The following is a 16411-nucleotide window of genomic DNA, read 5'->3' as shown; positions in this document are numbered from 1 at the left end:
TATGCAACTAACTATTATTCTCAGCGAATGACCTTCCTTATGAATTTTTGGCAGTTCATAGGCATTCGGGGGAGTTCGCCGTCCAATACATACAATTTTTTTATACATATTTAGATCATCTCTTGTTTTTCCAAGTTTTTAATAAATTGCTAATTTCTGTTGTAATTTTGTTAGTGAGATCTTTATGTACTAAAATGTATGTGCTCTGGTCATTAAGAATTTCATACATTTTACTTCTGTAACATTCGCGATTTATAATTACAGTTGTGTTACCTTTATCCGCTCTGGTAACTAGAATTTCAGGATTCTCTGAGATGAATCGTTTTATCTCCCTTACACCTTCTTGTATGATATCATTTTCATGCAGATTTAATATCGTAGTTATCTATTGATTTTAAGATTTGAATTGGTTCATTCTTTACCGTTTTACAAATTTCATCATCAGTTTTGAAAAAGTTACATTCAATATGTTTAATAAACTCAAGCATACTTTTTTCTTTACTGATGACATTATTAAATTAAACTGCTGACTTAATTGCAATACGACTTTGGCTTTTTCTGATATCTTCGTATCACTAAAATTTATTAGCCATTGTTCATTTATATTCATTATTGCAAAATTTGTTTTAAAATTATCAGAGCAAATATTAATATTGCAAGTAATTTGTCGTTCTTTAATATATCCCCAAAAGAAAAAATTGCAAGGTCAAATCTGCAGATCTCGGTGGTTATCGTATAGGGCCATTAGTCTATTCAATAATTAGGGAACCTATCATTTAAAAAATTGGCTACAGTAGGTGAAGCCCCATCTTATTAAAAAATAATGTTTTGAAAGATTGATAATGGTTTTGGAAGATTGCGTAAATAATTCAAAATATTAGTCTGAATATTGTTTTTTAAATTGTGACATGGAAATCAACTTCTTAAGATTCAATACTTATGATGTCGATTATCTTGTAAACGATGCATGATTTTGATTGTAAGTGCTCCCTACAAGTATGCAAAAAAAATGATAGGGACTCATAAAAAAACTATGTTAACCTATATAACTAAAAAAAAGCCAAGAGTAGAAAAATATTTTTTACGTTTTGTAGCTGACTCGAAGTCGTATAAATTTTTCTTATTAAACTTTCTTGTAATTTCAACCAGTTGTGAGATATTTGCTCGGGCATTTATAGACGGACATCCTGTATATATTTATAATTTATATTACTATATTTATATTACTTATTTATATTAATATATATTTTTTATTATATGCACGTATTTTATAAGTTTTTTAATGAAAAACAGATTAATAAAAGAATAACTCAGCATCATAAAATAATTGCAATTATTACGGGCACAGCGAGGTATTGGGAGGAGTGCGTATCTAATAACAATAAATATATCAATATTTTGTCACTGTCTTGCATGGATGCACGCTTATTTACGAATCCTTATTAAATAATTTTCTCATTAATTGAGAAACTCACAAAAAAGGAAAACCAAAAAGCAAAACAACTTTTCATAGCTCTGTCTATGAATATCCATAAAAAATGACACATTCTAATTGGACACTACATACACACACATATGCGTGCGCGCGCGTGTGCTTTTTTAAAGATATTCTAATATTTTCCAAGAAATTAATTTTCCTTTCATGGTCCACTGTTCTCTATTTCATCCTTCATAAATATGAAGAATACCTTAAAAAGGCTCTAACATTGTTAGCCGAAATTTTTTTTTCGTAAATTTGAAATTGATTGTTTCAAAATGTGTAGAATGTAGAGGAAAAAGTGATCAGTGTAGATATTATGGCCTTTCTTAATATTCGATATTATACAAAGTGTTCGGTAAATTTTAACAAAGCACTTATATGTAGATAGAATGAACTAAACTGATCCGAAAAGTCCTCTACCATTTTACAATTTTCGCAATATTTAACAAAATATAATTACTAAAACTTATTAAATATTGGTCTTCAATCATTTTTTTTTCTCAAATATAATATTATCAATTGTACAGAAAAACTGCAAGAGACAAAAATTGTTTATTTTCTTCTCATAGAATTCTAAAAACTTTTTCAAAATTTTTAATCAATTTTTTAGTACCTAATGCATTTTCTTATTGACAACTGTTTTTATCAACATGAGAAAATATGGTAAAAATTATTTTAAAATTCTGAAAAAATTCTCAGAATTTTATAAAGAGAAGGCAATAAACAATTTTTCGCTGTTTTTCTGTAAAGTTGATAGTATTTAAATAAAAAATTGTTGAAAACCAATATTCAGCGATTTTTAATAATTATTATTAATATCTTGTTAACTATTGCAAAAATTACAAAATAGTAGAGGACTTTTCGATTCAGTTTAGTTCGTTCTATCTACACAGGAACGATTTGTCAAAACTTACTGGATATCATATATAGCGAATCCTAATGATTACTTATGGAATTATTTGTTTAGTAGCTCGCCGTAGCACCATAGAGCTACTCTGCCAATACTCAATAGCCAGCACTTATTATAACGCACTTATTATAGCCAGCACTTATTATTTTTACTTTCAAGTATTTTGACATGTTTCTTAAGTACATTCCCGATAAAATATTTTTCATACATTAATATGTATAAATATGTATAAATATACATAAATATTCACAAACACGTATAATCATATATGAAATATGTCTATACATTCCTTTTTCTTTTGTAAAATTATTTTTTAGTGTAATAGAAAAAAACAATAATAATATGAAAAAAGTGTGAAAACAAAAAATAATAAAAGGAATAATTTTTGCATTGTTCGTTTTAAAAAAAATAAGTTTGGAAAAATGTTAAAAAAAATTGCTCATACACAATTATGCATAATTTTATATTTAATTATACAATATAATATATTATAGAACCGTATATGTAATAACAAACATAATAATAAATGTAATAATAAACGTAAGTAATAATGTAATAATAAACTATAGAAATCAAAGCCTTAAACGATCTAGCTGGATCTTAATGCTTGTATGATTCTTATTTGAATTTATATTCTACATATGTAATCCTTAGAAACGCGCTGAAATGATTTTTTCACGCGCTCTTGAAATGCTAACTCTACTAAACTACTGCAGTGATATCACGAGTTAAATTGACTAGCAATTTAACAAATTTTTTGATGCTTATTCGCATCTTTGAAACAATCTTAATAATGTTGAATGACATATTAAAATCTGTAAATAATTAATTCTTATAGCGAATACTATATTTATATTTAATTATACATAAATAATATTTTTTTAATTTCTCCAAAATTGATTTTTCTTTAAATAAATAAATAGTGTGAAAATTATCTTTCTAATTAAAATTATCTTTTTAATGTTTTCACATTACTATTGTTACTTCTATTATTACTTCTACACTAAAAAATAATTTTACAAAAGGAAGAAGTATGTATGAACATATATGGACATATTTTATATAAAATTATACATATTTATGAATATTTATGTATATTTATACATATTCTGTATGAAAATTTTTTTACCGTGCTCTAACATTTAATTACCTACTTCCTCATTTTTTTTAAACTTAAGAATATTATCATACGAATAATTGAGTGTGTTATTTGCTATTTAACATTTTATTTAACATTTTATTTGTATACATTTTAATTTATGCAAATTTAAACAATAGCGTGTCATTTTGTTAATGTGTGGTCCTCAATGAATATTAATTACTCACGGTCTCTTTTTTTGAAGTTAATTCATATCAAAATAATTATTTGATAATTAAGTGTAAGTTAAGTTGATAATTAAGTGTAGTTGACTCTACTGTTAATCTATAGTTTATATTATATGTACTATTTTTACGACTGACTGCTGCCAACCGAAGATTGGCAAAAAACGTAAGCAGTATGCGTTTCACCGAGGCGAATCGGTACTCATCGATAATATTCATAACTACAATGTATATTCTTACTTTTGGCTACAGACCTCTTATTGAACAAGCTTGGTTTATAGCACATAGGATGTGATCGAATTACTAATGCTTCAAAGCATTTGATTAACCAATCGGAAGAAAGAATTTTACTAATTAATCAATCAAAAAATGTTTCAAGGCATTCGTAGCAGCAACTGATCGCATTAATAATTATCATTAACTGTATTGTTAATGAAAGTACTTTCGTTAACATGAGTTTTCGATTGGTTAGAAATGAGTTCTCGTTGTATGCACGTTCTTTGATTGGATATCGGCTACATCTAGAAACTAAATCGATTAACCAATGAGATGTATTGTCAGAAGGAAACTTTAATGACTTTTAGTAGTTAGCACATGTCATAAACTGCGTTCAGAAAAAGAGTAGCTCAGCGAACATTCAGTGATTCTTTGTTATGATTGGTTTCTACATTTAGTCCAGTGAAGAATAAGAGCAGGAACCAACCGCATTAAGCATTTCAAACAGTTTTCTATGGTAGTGAATATTGAAAGTAATCTTTACTTTTTACGTGTTTCTGATAACCATCGCTTACTAGTGGTGGGCATAATCAATTAGTCTGCGAAATCGATTAAATCGATTATATTGCAAACTCAAATCGATTATGATTTTGAGATAATCAATTAATCGATTTATATTCGTTCAATTAAAGCTGTTTTCTTTTTTTATTAGACTATTGAAAAATAATTAAAGTAAATAAAAAATTTAAATGAAATTAAAATTTCTTCTCCTTTATTTCTTTATTTGTACATATATATATGCGTATAAACTTCTTTAGAATACACTTTTTTTTAAATTAAAACATATAAAAGAGAAGTTTTGTAGAATACAATCTTTTTGGATTATAAGTTTGTAATTTTTATTCAAAAAACTTAAAAGTTTTACATTTTTACGAAACAATCTGTTCCTTCTTTCAGAAATAATATATCCAGTGACAGAGAATAATAGTTCCTATAGGATCTTTTACTTATGAAGATCCTTAGAAGATCCTTACAAGGGAAGGTTCACAATTGTCCGGAATCGATTTGATTCTCCATGAGATATATTGTTAAACACGAAAATCTAAGAGACACATATTTTTTTATATGTGCGCTAACTTATGTTTGAGGGGTGAAACACTCCTTTAAAAAAAGACGGTATTTTTCTTTCAAAGCGAATATCGACAGAAGTATAAAAGATAGAAAAGAATTTTTTAAACAAAAGTTGTACGGTTTCAAGAGTACTTTAAAGTTATAGATAACAAAATTTTGTTTATTTTTTGTTTAACAAAATACCTCCACTCATTTTCTTAAATTTTCAAATTTTTTTTTACCAAATCAAAGATTATTTTTTTACGAATTCAATATGTATTATATTGTATTACAACATATCATTTTAGAGAATTAATTATTATACTGGGATACTGGAGTGTCCTGTTTTATCATTAAATATTAAAAACTCTTTTCTCGTAACTGTGTTTATGGATTGAAAAATCCTTCTCCACAATTAAAGTATTGACAACAACGCAATTCGCCAGCTACATTTGAATACGAAAAACGAAAGAAAATTAAAGACTTACAGTTTTGTTATCGGCTTCTGTAGTCAACACATCACAATATGTGTTGCATATAAGAGTTTCAGATCTTGCACGTTCATGAAAAGTAGCTGGCGAATTGCGGAAAACCTAAACGAACAATCCCATGCTTTTAGAAACGCGGTAGGAGTTTTAGTTTAAGAGAAAGGTGCATCCGAAAACTTCGTTTGTATATTACGAGTGAAATTGACGTGAAGCTATGAAACTGAGCAGTATTTTAGTTTCGCGATATTCTGACAGCGGCGCTGAAAAGTGCGTCGCTGAACCATAGAAATGATCTGAATTATCAACCTACCGAGGCCCATATCAATAAACGTGCCCTGGTCAAAGTTTTTTCTTTTGAGAGGAAGAATAATAATAAAATAAATATGATATTAGTTATTTCAATTTTGTTGAAATAATTTCTTCCTAAACAAGAAACATACCATATTATTTACATATGAATACAAATGAAAATAATTATTTTAATTACACTGTTCTGTCTTTTACATACATTTTATTTAGTAAATTATTGATGCATATATATAAAATAACATATATATATATATATTATATATATGTGTGTGTGTATATGTATATATGTATGTGTGTGTGTGTATATATTAATATATATATATATATATATATATATATATATATATAAATAATAGCATAAATACACGCGTGTGCGTATGTATGCGTGTGCGCGCGCGCGTGCGCGCGTGCGCGCGTGTGTGTGTACATATATACAACACATATCTAAACTTTATTTACTGAATTATTTACACATGCATATATCAAGGTTCGGAACGCGATGTGTTTCGTGTGGTTGAGCTTCCTTTCTGCTCGGATGTCGGAACGACAAGCGGTAATCTCGTAGCAGACGTAGCATATAAATGAAATTTTTTCGAATATTCATTGCTCTTATACTAAAGCTCGTAACTCATTTCTACAAGCATAGTATTGTTCTTTGAGATTTTCTGAGGTTTTCTGTAAATCGTCAGCTACTTATTTTAAACGTGCAAGGTCTGAAATTATTGTATATAGCACATTTTTTATTCGACTCGGGTGTCGACTTAGTAAGAAGCGCCATTCCTCTTATCGCGCACAAGTGAAGTACCGCTATTTAATTACAGAAATGGATTGAATCATTGTATAAACCAGCAATATATTATCGGTTGGAAACGCTATAATAATAATATATTTTTGTATATATAGAAATATATATCAGAATCGTTGTTTAAAAAAGGAATCATGCGTCCTTGCTGCATCGGCGATGATGCCAGAATTAATGGAAATCATATTCTTGAATTGCAGAACGAATTATTGAAACAGAAGTATGACAGAGTGAGACAGAGCAAAAACAAAAAAGGATAGAAACTCCGATTGTAATCGATGAGACTCCGCACGCCGAGCTGGGCTCGTCGAACGAAACAGCGAGTCTATCCTTCTCTCTCCCTCTCTCTCTCTCTCTTTCTCTCTCTCTCTCTCTCTCTCTCTCTCTCTCTATATATATATATATATATATATATATATATATATATATATATATTAGGTGTTGGAATTAATTCGTAGCGTTTTTTAATGAAAGAATGTTATTTATTTCACATGAGCATTAAAAAATACATTAATGAAAGTACTTCCCATCACTTGTAAAACGCTACGAATTAATTCCAACACCTAATATATATGATCGCTTGTTTCTAGCGACTGAAAATGCTTTCTGGGAAATTTCGGCCGCTCAATGTGTATAATTAAGAGGAGAAGGAACATTATAGATAACATATAAGTTTTAATAAATTATGCTAATCCTATATCCCTCCAATTTATGTATAATAGCAAAAATAATTTCAAAATACGATAATTTACGAGATATTAATATTTCCATGATTTTCCATGAGCGTTATATACCACGTTCATAGAAGTTGATTTGCAAGACCTCGGCGTGGTCTCACGCGTAAGATGCGAGAATGTTAGAGATCTCATGATCAATTCCTTTTTTCTTTTTTCATAATTTTTTTTTTAAATAAGTGACATTGTTAATAAACATATATTACAAGCTAAATATATTTTTATTTAATTATTGAAATTATATATGTATTTCTAAAAGTTTTAATTTACCTTTAAAAAAAATCCCAAAAAAAATCATGTTTCTGTAATAATATTACGTCGATCAGTTACTTTCTGTAAAATGTTTTTTTTATAATCATCATCCGAATGAAAATTCTGATAATCAATCAAATCGCAAAAGTGCGATGATTAATATAATTATAAGGATGATGTCAATATAATTTTATAATTAACAAATCAAAAAACCATTATATGTGCCTTTATATCCAATATACAAATAATTTTTTATTTATCTATAAAGTGATTCTGTATTCTTCCTATAGTTATTGGAGTACATGTTAAATTTTGGGTCGACTTTTGAAGCGTCACCTTCTTTCCCCCCGCCGCCACCGCTCAATGCTGAGCCGCACCGGATCGCGCGCGGATGTTTATCTCAGGAGCGTTGCACTAAGAAATATGCTCCATACCTTCCAGCAAATTATCAATCCTTTACTTTCCTTAGTCTTCTGTGATGTCTTCTTTATTCAACATGCCTTCTTTATTCACATGTTGAATAAAGAAGATATAACGGAGTTATTGAAGTTGAATCATTCCAGTTTAAAATTACGCATCTCGTTCTGTATCGACTCTTATTAGTCTTAAATTGATATTATCAGTATTCTATAGTAAAAGATATTACATTTTGTGGCACATAAGCGTGATCAGTAGCTCTTTGAAAGAAAACCAAATGTATCAATGTAGTGTATAAAAATAATAAAGTAAATATTTTAAAAGTACATAATATTTAGTAATGTTCAAAATGTATATACTTATTAATATGATGTTCAATCACTATTATTAAGAAAATAACAATTATGTATGAAGGAAAATATTTTTATGATAATTTTCATGCTAAAATGTTGTAATGACAATTTTCATGTTGGAAGATATGATAGCAGCATGTTTCTTATGTGACGCTCCTGAGATGCAAGTCCGCGCGCGATCCAGCGGTTCAGCCGTCGATTGTTGAGCAGTTGTAAAGGAAAAATAGGCAGCACTTCAGAAATTGGCTCGAAATGTGTAACTAGTGACTGAGCACACTAAAGTACACATATAATTTCTATAATTTTATAAAAATATATTTGGAGTAATATATTCATTAATAACGTTATTTGTTTAAAAAAAAATTATGAAAAAAAGGAGAAAGCAGGATTGAACATAGGATCCTCAACAATCTGATCTCACACCTAACGCCCGAGACCACGTTGAGTTTTTGCAGACCGCTTCTATGAACGTGATACATAAAATACACGGAAAATCGTAAACTATATCTCATTAACTATCACGTTTTGAAATCATTTTTGCTATTGTATATCAATGAGAAAGGTATATGATTAACTCTTTCACTTATAATATCGTGTGAGACTCGTGGTAAAGAAATCGGGCCAAACATAAATATCATTGAGAGCCATGGTACGTCTATCGGGCCATACATAAACAACATGTTCCAGGCTGTTAATTATGGCACGCGCCATCGTAACTTAAATCGGGCAAAGGATTAATATAATTTAATAAAAATTATGTATTATCTAGAATGTCTCTTTCCCCCTTATGATACACGCCAAGCGACCGAGATCGCCGAGAAAATATTTTCGGTCGCTAGAAACAAGCGACCACAGAGAGAAGGACAGAGACAGACTCATTGTTTTGCTATACGAGCCCAGTTCGGCGTGTCCGCGTGGAAACTCACCGATTACAATCGGAGCTTCTATCTGTTTTTGTTTTTTCTCTGTCTTGCTCTATCGAAATAACAGAAATTGAAAAAATTTTAAATCACAAACACGGTTGCCAGTTCTCCGTTTTTTTTTTACAGATGTGAAAATCTCCAATTTTTGTCGTCTGCTGGAATATTAAATATTAGCAACCAAGTTCTGGCAAAAAAAAAACGGAGAACTGGCAACCGTATTTGTGAATTAAAATTCTTTCATTTTCTTTTTATTAAATTATATTCATATATCTTTCTCTTTAACGTATAATAACAAAAATGATTTCAAAACATAAACATTGATGAGATATATAATAGTTTACGACTTTGCGTGTACTGTGTATGTGTGTATGTACCGCGTTCGTCGAGGTGATTCGCAAGAACTCAGCGTGGTCTCGTGCATTGGGTGCAAAATCAGAATATTGAAGATGTTCGATCCTGCTTTTTCCTTTTTTCATAATTTTTTTTTAATAAATAACGTTATTAATAAACCTATTACTCCAAATATACTTTTTATAAAATTATAGAAATTATATACGTGTACTTCAATGTGCTCGAAATTAGTTGCGCATTTCGGGCCGATTTCTGAAATTCTGCCTACTTTTCCTTCACAACCACTTGACGCTTGACGCCCGGACCGCTCACGCGCGTGCGTGCATCTCAAGAACGTCACAGTATAAGGAACAGTATGCTCTAGTTTGCTTCCAGCAAATTGTCTTGAAAATATTTTCCTTTCTACATAATATTGTATTTTCTTAATAATGGTGATTGAACATCATAATAACTTAATGCATTTTACTGAATGTAATGTATTTTTAAAATATTACTTTATTATTTTTATGATATATTCAGTTTCAAAGGGCTACTGATCACATTTTTGTGCCACAGAATGTAATATAGAATTTTACTATACCGCGTCAAATACCTGGTCATGTATTTGTATTTTTTTTTTTTTGGAATAAACCTGGAGAATGCACGTAAATGACGTATCAATAATAGAACTTCAAAGATAATAGAGAGTTTTTACAATAACGTAGATTTAGATACGGTGAACGCCTTTTCTTAATTAGTCGCTAAGCAGAAGATAATGTGACCATCATATCGATTATGTATCTTTTTTCTTAGAGTGAAAAATAAAAATTTTTTGTATGAATGTGTGTGTATATATATATGCATACATATATCATTTTGCGTGATGCTGTATGTGTCAGAAAACAACAGCGTTATACGAGTCAATCAGCTGTAACCAGTATGACCCGCGTTCACAGTATCGTTGCCGTTCAACAGAACTGTCAATTCAGTGTAGTGTAGTAGTGTTTTACACACAACCATATATATATGCGCGCGCGCGCGCGCGTGTATATATATATATATATATATGTGTGTGTGTGTGTGTGTGTGTATTTATATAGTGTTTTGTGTCCACAAAATAGAAAAAAATATAGTAGCAGAATATTGTCTGCCTTTGGTAAGAGAAGGTTATGGGTGCTTTCTAAGCGACTCAGTACAATACAGTATCTCATCCTTGTATTGGCGAACAAGATTGTAATGATGCACCGTGTCACACTGTGTCTCTTGTTGGAAGGCACTCTAGAAGATCAAAATTGGTTATTGTGATGTGTGTTTCTTGTTGGAAGGCACCCTAGAAAGCCAGCATGAGAAAGGTTAGCATCTTTATGTCATTCGTGAAAATATCACTTTTATTTATCATACAAGTGATATAGTTAAATGTTATAACAATAATTTGCGCTTTGTTTAATTAGATCCAATGTCAGAGGCGTTCATCGTGGGCTGGCTATTTTTAATTTACTGCCAGAGACGTTAATCGTGCTTTGGCTAGTTATAGATAAATGTCAGAGGCGTTAATCGTGAGCTGGCTAGGTATAACAAAATGCGACAGCTGTAAATCGTGCTTTGGCTAGTTATAGATAAATGTCAGAGACGTTCGTCGTGGACTGATTATTTTTAATTTACTGGCAGAAGCATTCGATTATCAAATTTGGTGAAATACAATTACGGAATCAATTTGGAGAATTTTGCGTCTCTCGCAATTAAAGAAATGCATCGTGAATAGCATCGTCATGATGGAATCAAAAGCTGATTGCTTGACATGATGGAAACAAAGAAACTAATGAAGAAAAAAAAAGACTGAATATCAGTAAACAGCTTCTTTGAAATCTTTAACTTTTGTCTGAAATGTTTTTTCTAAGAACGTTATGTAATGGCCTTATAACACAAGAAAGGCCGTAATTCAATCATAGAAGAGAACGTGAATCATAGGTCAACATATTATATTTTGGCGTATTATGCATGCCGATACAAGTATAATTCACATTCCTTTACGATTATAGTTATAGTCACCTTTATGTTCAGCTCCTAAAGCCGGAGTCTTTTTGGACACCCTATATAATATATATGTTATACATTACAGTATATATGTAACATACATTACACAGTCAATAGTCATATGCATAATTTTCGTACGATGCTGTACGTTTATGAAATGTATATAAGTATATCATATTCAAAGCAAAATGTTTTAGCAAATGTATACACTTATAGATCAATGTGTACGTTGACTAACAGCAAGGTACAATAAGTATATTTTTACTAAATACATTCTGACTGTGACTTAGATATATCTTCGGATATAACCATGTATTTGAAATACATATATACACGTGTAATGTAATAGCACTTTTTCCTTTATTCTCAATACCATTTTAATTTAGGATGTAACATGTATTGTCAGTACGTAAATACATTGCACATACATATGTAGCTATTCCATCTCTTTTTATTATGTTTAATGGGCCTTTTACAATTATAAGCCATAAATCAGCCATAAATAAGAAGTCAGAAAAATTGACTGTGATTGATCAATTTTTAGCTTCTGACTTCTGATTTGTAACTAATAGCTTATTGTAGAAGGCCCATAAAAGAGAGATAGAAGTTACTCATACTTAACTTTTCATGCAGATATAATATAGATACATTAGTGAATATTAGAATTATATTTTATGTGCATTATGATGTACTCACATTACAAAACATAAAATATATTTCTAATTCATATTCACATACGTGTGTAGCTACTTCATCTCTTTTTGTTACGTGTAACAAAAAGGTGTACTGATCTTCTTTTTTCTACGTTGAAAAAATAAAAAGAGATATGTTTTTTTATGGTCAAATATACAGATATTAGTGATATATCCTTTTATATTTTCAATATCAGAATATACATACAACTAACATAAATCAAAGCTAACGAGAATCAAACGCGGATGATCAGACGTAACATCTTAAAAAGATAATCAAATTACGAATTCTCTGATAAATTCTCATTTTATGTGTACATATATACACATTATATATACTTAACATATCTAAGCTAATTAATGTAATTTAATTTATATAAAATAATATTACAATCCGAAGCGCCACTACGGTCTAAGTATTAAGATGTTGAACTAATATATATATTATTCAAACGAATGAATTAATTTCAGAAATAATAATTACGTGTCGATATGGTTGTCGACATTAACGCAATTGATCTGAAATGTTAATAATCCCCCCAAAATTCCCCAAATTAATCATAAACTTATTGCGAAAAAATATTGCCTCGGCCGGGAGTCGAAGCCGGATCTCTTGCATTCCGTGCGAGCGTCCTGAGCCTTTAGACTACCGAGACCTTAGCAATAATATTTCGCAATAACCGATATGTATCGAGAGTAACGCATTATTTCAGCACGCGTTTATAAACAATAAGATAGGAAACAAGACCGTTTATATTAAATAACATTACAATCCGAAGCGCCACTACGGTCTAAGTATTAATTGTTAATTTATATAATTTTTTATAATAAAAGTTACTTTTTTATAAACAAAAAATTTTTTTACTATAATTCTAAGGTACTTTTAAAGCCATTCTTGAAATTTTTTTCTATCTCTTACAATTCCAGCGACATTTGCTTCGAAAGAGAAAAATTTTTTCTTTATAAAAAAATAACTTTTATTATAAAAAATTATTTAAAAAATTTTTTTAAAATAATTTTAATTAAATAAAAACATTAATTAGCGTAATTAAATAAAAACATCCTATAATAAAGCAAGCGAAAAGATATCGCGACTATCAACATATGCTTTGCGTAGTGCTCTAATTAATTACATTAATTAGCTTAACATATCTATAATTGTGTTAAAACGTACAGGGTGACGTGCGTCACCAAAATCCGGACAAATTTCAATTCAAATTTTCCGCTATACTGTGCCTCCGCCAGAGATTGTTATTGGCGTCCAAGAAAGCCTAATGCTTCTAGTAAACAGTCATATTCTCAAAATGGCCGCGATGTTGAAACCAAGTGCGGAGTATAATCGAAGAGCCGCGATCATCGAAGACCTTCGCGCCGGGCGCTCAGCAACGGAAATAATTCGGTTCTTTGGATACCCGAGATCCACTGTTTATGACGTTGTGGCAAAATATACGGCTTTAGAACAGTCCAACGAAGGTTCCAGTATGCCAGCGAGGAAGAGTCACTCGAAAGAACGCACCGCGAGGATCCCTGCAGTCGTTGAAAGGGTTCAAACGCTGATTTCGGATGACCCAAGGCAATCGTTGCGAAAATTAGCATCGATTGTTGATGTAAGCGAGCCAACAATGCGTCGAATTGCCGAGGAGGACCTTCGATACAAATCGTACACATTAAAGAGGCTCTCTGAGGCTGCCACGACAAGGAATTGTTCGATTTGTCCGGATTTTGGTGACGCACCCTGTATTTAATCGTGCTAAATAATATGATTTATAATGATAAGAAATGTGTAAGGAAAACTTCAGCTAAAATAACATTTTGGATAGTGTAGACGCGATACGGCGAAACACAGGACCGCCATGCCAGACTGTGCCAAGCGACGAAGCGCTACTTCCCCCTCCCTACGCGCCGCCGTCGCCGCCGCTGCTCGAGTGTGGGCCGTCCTACGACGCGGCGTGGCTTGATCGCATATTGGCTTAGACGTTTCCTTTTCTAATTTGAAAACTACCAGCCAGTAAATAGCCTCTAAATAGTATAAGAATTTTTTATTTCCTTTGATTCATTCTCCGCCTCCAATGTGGCCCCGACCCATCTTAAGAGACACCCTGTGTGTATATATATATATATATATATATATATATATGGATATTCATGAAAAAGAATTACATTATGTATGTGCAATGTCGTATTCATTTATTAATACTATATTATTATTACATAAAATGACATTGGACGTAAGGAAAAAATGCTACTACGGCTTCGTATCGATACTAACTATAAAAGTTAACTATTAAAGTTAAAAATCTGTACTTTATGTATATTACAGATTTTTAATACTGGTGTATATATTGGAACACGGCCTACACTGCATGTGTACAATTGTATTTCTAAGGTCCGATTCTACAAATATAAGATTAACTTCAATTATGGTTTATTTTTTCTCAATTCTAAAATTGGAAAATTTTCCAAAATAAATTTTACATTTGTGGAACCGACCCTAATACACGTCCCTGCTAAGATGGTAATGTAAGAAACGGAATAAAAATATCGATAATTAATCGAATTTCCTACATGATCATATTAACTCAGAGGGCATAAGCATTTTATACATTGGAAATAAAAACCTGTAATATCGACTTTGATTAACTTCAGCCTTCGCTCCAGCATCCCCTTAACGCTTCCATATATACGTAATCCATGCTCATATGCGTAAGTAATTGTCCTCGGAACAGTAAAATATATGAAAACTTGAAAAGATATCTTAAGTAAAATTTGTATAGTTTTCTATATGCTTTATGGGTTTAAATTTTATATACAATATATATACATATGTATATGTGTTTAAATTTTCTATATATATATATATATATATAATATTTTTAAGATATATATATATATATATACATATTACAAGCTATTATTTCTTTGACATTTATGCCTATTTATGCCTAAATTATAAACAAAATTGTAAGATTCGTAACATATTCTCGTAAGATTTATAAGAATTTTGAAGTGTTTATACCTTTATACGATATTTTTATGGACAACTTTTTACTAGCCATAAGATTTACGAGAAATCGTAAATATTTAAGAATAATCTTATGTCTTACGATACACATAAAATTAAAATACTGATTATAAGGTCTTACGAATTTTACGAGAATAAGTTACGATTTTGCTTAGAATTGATCTATTAATTTTTTCTATAAATAAAAATTAAAAATAATTTTATTCCGAATCCATCTATAATTATATTAAAATATAATAAATTAATAAAATATAATAAATTATATTAGGTGTTGGAATTAATTCGTAGCGTTTTGCAAGTGATGGGAAGTACTTTCATTAATGTATTTTTTAATGCTCATATGAAATAAATAACATTCTTTCATTAAAAAACGCTATGAATTAATTCCAACACCTAATATATATAATATATAATTATATTAATATATAATTTATTATTATATATTTTCCAAAAAGGTGTCTATTTCTTTATATAACAAAAAAAAACAGCATAGCAGTGTTAAATTTATTATTTAAAAATTGTTGTTCCCAGCATTGAAAACAGCAATTTTTAATTAAATAAATTTTAACATTGTCATGCTACATTATTATTCATTTTCTAATACGCGTATTAGAATAATAGTCATTTAGTGGTTGATGTCGCATACATTCTTTACGAGCATCTAATGACACCGTTTCGTGACAACAGACACCTTACAGATAGACAAAAAAATTATAATTTTTGTCATTCATCCGCTCGAATTAAAATCGAGCAAGCATTTGCTCTCCTCAAAGGAATATTTCGAAGTTTACAGTTTTGGACATGGAACGTACTGATTTAATCCCAAAATTTATTATTGCTTGTATTCTGCACAACATATATCTACTGCAGAATGATAATATTTTAATTGAAGATAATATTTTAATTGAAGAATTAAGAAATAATGATATTGAAATACTAATAGATATAATGTTATTTTAAAATTAAAATTATATACAATATTTTAATGAAATACAATATTTTTTCGAATATAAACT

At 29.9% G+C, this 16411-nt stretch overlaps 1 protein-coding gene across 4 annotated transcripts in view; it reads left to right on the top strand.

Annotated features, from left to right (window-relative positions):
• LOC105148814 (uncharacterized) overlaps positions 1–16411 on the top strand; it is a 116136-nt gene that overhangs the window by 13425 nt on the left and 86300 nt on the right. The gene's annotated exons all lie outside the window — the stretch shown is intronic.

The sequence above is a fragment of the Acromyrmex echinatior genome, chromosome 6, assembly GCF_024713525.1.
Source record: "Acromyrmex echinatior isolate Ae372 chromosome 6, ASM2471352v2, whole genome shotgun sequence".
Taxonomy (NCBI): domain Eukaryota; kingdom Metazoa; phylum Arthropoda; class Insecta; order Hymenoptera; family Formicidae; genus Acromyrmex; species Acromyrmex echinatior.
The sequence above is the reverse complement of the archived record's forward strand: the minus strand, read 5'-3'. Positions and strand labels throughout refer to the sequence as shown.